Consider the following 6,730-nt stretch of genomic DNA (forward strand, 5'->3'; position numbering starts at 1 on the left):
CATGAATTTGCATTTTTTTTTTTATTTTTTTATTTTTATTTTTATTTATTTATTTTTTTTGAGACGGAGTCTTGCTCTGTCGCCCAGGCTGGAGTGCAGTGGCCGGATCTCAGCTCACTGCAAACTCCACCTCCCGGGTTTACGCCATTTTCCGGCCTCAGCCTCCCGAGTAGCTGGGACTACAGACGCCCGCCACCTCGCCCGGCTAGCTTTTGTACTTTTAGTAGAGACGGGGTTTCACCGTGTTAGCCAGGATGGTCTCGATCTCCTGACCTCGTGATCCGCCCGTCTCGGCCTCCCAAAGTGCTGGGATTACAGGCTTGAGCCACCGCGCCCAGCGAATTTGCTTTTAGAGAGTACACCAGTGCTGGATAAAAATACAAGCACCAAGTTAGGGGATACTCAGGGATTTTGTTTTCTTTCGACAAAGTTGTCTTCATTCATTTGTCACTGAGGGACCGCTGGGGAAATGTCCATCTCTTTCCCTTTTCTTAAGTCTAGAAATAGAGAAATAAGCAAGGCATTTCTGTTCACATATGTGCCATAAAGGAAGTAGCCCAGAATGCAATGGAAGAATACAGAAATGGCAGGAAGTCGCCCCAGGGCAAAATCTGAGGACCAAGAAGGAACTGAACCAGCAAGTGAGGATCAGGGGTGGAAACAGCTCTCCAGGTTGGGAGAACAGTGGGTACAGAGGCCAGTTGAAAAGAGAAAGGATAACTGCAGACAAAATCCAGAGGTTGGGGTGTAAGGTGCAAAAGTCAGAGAGGGATAAGAAAGGGAAGGGATGAAGCAAGTCTGAAGAGAGACTCCCCTTTACCTGGGAGGAGCAGAAAGGAGCGGTGGATCACCAAAGCTGCTGTGCCCTGATATGATTTGGCTGTGTCCCCATCCGAATCTCGAATTGTATCTCCCAGAATTTCCACCTGTTGTGGTAGGGACCCAGGGGGAGGTAACTGAATCATGGGGGGCCAGTCTTTCCCATGCTATTCTCATGGTAGTGAATAAGTCTCACAAGATCTCATGGGTTTATTAGGGATTTCTGCTTTTGCTTCTTCCTCATTTTTCTCTTGCTGCCACCATGTAAGACGTGCCTTTCACCTCCCGTGATTCTGAGGCCTCCCCAGTCATGTGGAACTATAAGTCCAATTAAACCTCTTTTTCTTCCCGGTCTCAGGTATGTCTTTATTAGCAGTGTGAAAATGGACTAATACAGCCTTCTGTGGTTTCCCAGCTGCAGGAGGCCTCCTCTCCAACCTGTCAACACACCCACCCCGCACCTTCCCCACAGAGCTGGGGGCCAGGGCCTGTCTCAGCTACTCACCAGGACTCCTTTCCTGCTTCCTCCTGCCCATCCTGACCATCACTCCTTATTTTCACCTTTCTGATGCCCATCAGAAATGGGGATCAGAAATGGGGTTCTGATTTAGATCTTTAGTGCCACAGGAAACACAGCCATCAGTGCAGAGTGAGTGTGGGAAAGTTTTCAGGAGAGAAGAGAGGTCATTTAGGAGAGCGGATCAGACCCCCATCTGGCCAGGCACTGGCATCCCAGTCTTCCTGGTTATGCCCTACAATCTCACATGTGTCTTCCTGGTTTTAGAGAGCCCTGCAGAAAGCCCTCTTTATGGCACTCACTACCTTCTATCCTACCTCATCGCTACATCCTCTATGGAGGCTACCACTGATTCAGATCCATGATTGCAATATAGTAGGGAATAGCCCTACTATAGTGGCAGGGATTCCATGTCTGCTCCTTCCTTCCTTCCTCCCCTCCTCCCTTCCTTCCTCCCCTCCTCTCTTTCTTTCTTTCTTTTCTTTCCCTTTTTTTTTCCTTCCTTTCCTCTTCCTTCCTCCCATCTTTCCTTCCTACCTGCCCTCTTGTATGTATTCATGTATTCAGGTATTTTGCCAGGCATTGGGGATAAAGTGGTAAGAAAGTTGGAGAGGGTTCTTACACTTACAGCCCAGGGATAACAGACAATAGACCATGAAATACAACCCAGTGTGATGAGTTTCAACTTAGACAGGGTGAGGTGCCACCCCATCACCCCAGAAGCTAGTCATGGAGAAACCATGGCAGGTCACTCAAAAGGCCCTCTGGAACCTGAAGGTTGGCATATGGCACTGAGGAAGGACATCAACGCTGGACACGTCAACCCCTGACACAGGAGCATTATCCAGCCACCCACCCCAACACTGAAACAAGTGCCTGGGGTCATTCACACCCGCAGAGGTCACCAACCCTGTGGCCTCTCCCCAGGTGCACCCTGTGTGCTTCAGCACTTCAGCCATGCCTGAGACATCAGGGTTTTGCTGTCACTCCATATCCCAGCACTGGACAAATCCTCCAGTGACAGAAACTGCATTAAAGTGCTGGAACCACAGTCTGCTCAAGCCAACCCCACTGCCCCATCGCTGGTGGAAAGAGCTTCTTGGGAGCTAGCCTGCCACATCAGGGATTCTCTGGAATGTGTCAGGATCTTCCATCTCGCCCAGCCTTGGGAGAGGGTCTGGCCAGGAGAAGATCACCCCTCACTGACTAGTCTCCCTTCAAAGTCTCGGCACCAAGTTGGTCTTTGGGCTGGGCTGCCATTGGACTGCATTTCTCTTGTCCATTGACATTCCCACTTCCCTAAAAGACCTCTCTTCTCTCCTAAAAACTTTCCCACACTCACTCTGCACTGATGACTGTGTTTCCTGTATCATTAATGATCTAAAAACCATGGGAGAGGACTTCCTTGAGTTCTCATCCCCACACCTGCTCCTCTGCCTGCACCCAGGCCCTGGGCTCTGCCTCCCGTCCTGTCTCCAGGTTCCTGGCACATGCCAGTTCCTCCCCACATCCCTCTTCCCTCCAGTCTTTCTTCCCCTCTGCTCGTGTGTCCTCAAACTTTCTCTTTACTAGGTCTTACAAACAAGTTGTTAATCCAAGCATCTCTTCAAAAAACAGGAACAAGACTTTCGGCTTTCAGCTGGGAGGAGGCCAAGGTGCAACTTTCTTCAGTCATCCTGAATCTAGCCACCTCTGCCATGCTGCCAAAGTTTTACCCCAATGAGATCAAAGTTATATACCTGAGGTGCACTGGGGGTGAAGTGGGTGCCATGTCTGTGTTGGCCCCCAAGATCGGCCCCCTGGGTCTGTTTCCAAAAAAGGTTGGTGATGACATTGCTAAAGCAACCAGTGACTGAAAGGATCTGAGGATTACAGTGAAACTGACCATTCAGAACAGACAGGCCCAGATTGAGGTGGTGCCTTCTGTCTCTGCCCTGATCATCAAAGCCCTCAAGGAACCACCAAGAGACAGAAAGAAACAGAAAAACATTAAACACAGTGGAAATATCACTTTTGATGAGATCGTCAACATTGCTCGACACATGTGGCACTAATCTTTAGCCAGAGAACTCTCTGGAATCATTAAAGAGGTACTGGGGACTCCCCAGTCTGTGGGCTGCAATGTTGATGGCCGCCACCCTCATGACGTTATAGGTGACATCAATGGTGGTGCTGTGGAATGCCCAGCTAGTTAAGACACACAATGGAAAATATTTCAATAAGGATTATTTGAAAAACAAAAAAACAAAAACAGCAACAACAACTTTCTCTTGGTCTTCCTGTTCTTCTCTTGGCTACTACACCAGCTCTCTACTCACCTTTATATCTTGAAAGGATCATTTGTTCTTGCTTCAATTCTCCCTTGAACCCATTGTGAACAACTTTCACCCCCATCTCTCAACATATCTACTCCTCACAAGGTCATCAATTACCCACCACGGGGTTCAATCCAGCTGTCAGTTCTGAGTGCTCATCTCTGCATGTGACACCTTGCTCCCTTCCTTCTTTGCGAACCCTGCCTCACTAGGCTTCATGCACCCCTTTCTCTTGGCTTTTCCAACACTGGCTGCTCCTTCTACTGCCTCCTTTACCAACCTCCTGTCTTTAGTGTCCTCAGGCATCTGGTCTTGGACCCCCTCCTCTCCCCTCTCCTCTCCTTCCCTTTTTGGACAGGGTCTCACTCTGGTTGCTGAGGCTGAAGTACAGTGGTGCAATCTCAGCTCACTGCAGCCTTGAGCTCCTGGGCTCAGGTGATTCTCCCACCTCAACCTCCTGAGTAGCTGGGATTACAGGCACACACTACCATGTCTGGCTATTTTCTTATTTTATTTTATTTTAATAGAGACAGGGTTTCACCATATTGCCCAGGTTGGTCTCAACCTCCTGGACTCAAGCAATCCACCTGCCTCGGCCTCCCGGAGTGCTGGGATTACAGGCGTGAGCCCAACCACCTCTTCGATTTTCTATTTGAACCACTCCTTTAAGGATATCACCAGCCTCATGATTTAAAATACCACAAGGCCGACTAGTCCCAAATTTCTAAGTACAGCAACCACCACTTGCTGAACATCCATGGGATGCTGAGCAGGCATATCACATTTAACATGTCGAAAAAGGAACTCCTGATCTTATTATATTCAAACTGGTTCCACCCCCAGTCTTCCCCATCTTAGTGAGTGAAAACTCCATCCTTCCTATTGCTCAGACCGGAAAACCTTCGTCTGTTCTCTCTTTTAAACCCTACACCCCAGTCAGGCATCATGTTGCCTGAGCCTTCAAAAGAATAACCTAAATCTGATTACTTTTCACCACCACCACCACTGCTACCAGCCTAGACACCGTCACCTCTTTCCAGGGTTATTGCAATATCCCCTCACTTATCCCCTACCTCTGCCTTGGCCCACTTTCAATCTATCCTCATCATAGCAGCCAGAGGGGTTCTATTAAAATCTAAATCAGATCATGAAACTCCTCTGCACAAAACCTCTAATGGTTCCCATCTCACTTAGGGTAAAATACAAAGTCCTTACAAAGGCCCACAAGGGCCTCAGGATCTGTTCCCTCCATTCACTTTTCTGACCTCCTCTTTTACTACTCTACCCCATCCACTATGCTCCAGCCACATGGACTTCACTCCCATCTCCTGAACCTCTGCATTTGCCGTTCCCTCTGTCTGGAATACTCTTCCTCCAGACAGGCTCATGAGTCAGCCCATCAGCCCATCAACCCCATCAACTCCATTGGGTCTTTATTTAAAAGTTATCTTCGCAGTAGGACATTCACTACCCACCCCACCTAAATATTGCACCCTTTATAAAAGCACTGACCAACAGAATTTTCTGCTTGATGAAACTTTATCTTCACCGTCCAATAGGATGGCCACTATGAGGCTTCTGGGCACTGGAAATGTGGCTTGTATCACATGGAAACAGAATTTTTAACTTTAATTTAAATATCATCAGCCACACAAGGCTAATGGCTACTGTGTTGTAAGCACAGCATCTTTACAATCCTTTATCTCCTTTTGCTGCTTTCTGTTTTTGCTTACTATTTACCACTAACATACTGCATAATTTACTTATAATTTATGTGTAAATCTTGTTTATAATTTGTTTTCCTCATTAGAATGTAAGTGGAAAAAACAAGTTATGACTTCAAGGAGAATGAGAGGCAGGGATCTTTGTCTGTTTTGTTCACTACTATATTCCTGGTACCTAGAACAGTTTCTGGCACATAGTACATACTAAACAAAATCTTTGTTAAGTGAAGGAACATGCAGTAGGAGACTCTACAAATTCCACCCAGGCATTGCTCTGCTCTCTGTCTATGTCTACTCTCTGCTAATTTGCCAGATGTTGATCTAACTTTCGTCTCCTGACCTGGATGTTCATACGTTCCTCTGGCCCTTTTCCTTCTGAATGGTTTCTTCCTTCCGAAACCAGTATGTAGTTTCCCAATGGTGTACCCACTATCTTCACCTCAACCCACCAGTCTATAGCCTCTTGGTCCTCTCTGCCCGCCTTGGCTCTGTTGAGCTTCTCTTCAACTAGGCTTACCTGAGACAACAAATGGCCAAGAGCCATGGGGTAGCCCAAGAGTGCTGTCAGCCTATATTTCTCTTTGCTAAGACTCCAGAAAACAACACAGCACTTCACAGCATCTGTCGGCAGTCAACCGGAGTTAGAAGGTGGACCTCAGTCATCCACACCACATGCTAAATCATCACCAAATGGCCTGAAGGTGAGGGACTTCTGCACACTCAGAGACCTTCTGGGCATAGGTCATGCCTTCTATGCCTTTCCAGGACACACGACTGTGGCCCCCAGTGATGGTTAGGTGGCTATTACTGAGCTAAGACTCTATAATGAGTGTCTTGCTTCCTTTCTAAAAGAAACCTGACTTCAAACTATACTACAAGGCTACAGTAACCAAAACCTGACTTCAAACTATACTACAAGGCTACAGTAACCAAAACAGCATGGTACTGGTACCAAAACAGAGTGGTACTGGTACCAAAACAGAGATATAGACCAATGGAACAGAACAGAGTCCTCAGAAATAATACCACACATCTACAGCCATCTGATCTTTGACAAATCTGAGAGAAACAAGAAATGGGGAAAGGATTCCCTATTTAATAAATGGTGCTGGGAAAATTGGCTAGCCATAAGTAGAAAGCTGAAACTGGATCCTTTCCTTACTCCTTATACGAAGATTAATTCAAGATGGATTAGAGACTTAAATGTTAGACCTAATACCATAAAAACCCTAGAAGAAAACCTAGGTAATACCATTCAGGACATAGGCATGGGCAAGGACTTCATGTCTAAAACACCAAAAGCAACGGCAGCAAAAGCCAAAATTGACAAATGGGATCTAATTAAACTAAAGAGT

At 46.8% G+C, this 6,730-nt stretch overlaps 1 pseudogene; it reads left to right on the top strand.

The window, feature by feature from the left end:
- The first annotated feature begins 3,018 nt into the window (after positions 1–3,018).
- Positions 3,019–3,531, top strand: LOC108529313 (60S ribosomal protein L12 pseudogene; annotated as a pseudogene).
- Positions 3,532–6,730: the final 3,199 nt, after the last annotated feature.

Source organism: Rhinopithecus bieti, unplaced genomic scaffold (assembly GCF_001698545.2).
Source record: "Rhinopithecus bieti isolate Rb0 unplaced genomic scaffold, ASM169854v2 scaffold_5882, whole genome shotgun sequence".
Lineage (NCBI taxonomy): Eukaryota > Metazoa > Chordata > Mammalia > Primates > Cercopithecidae > Rhinopithecus > Rhinopithecus bieti.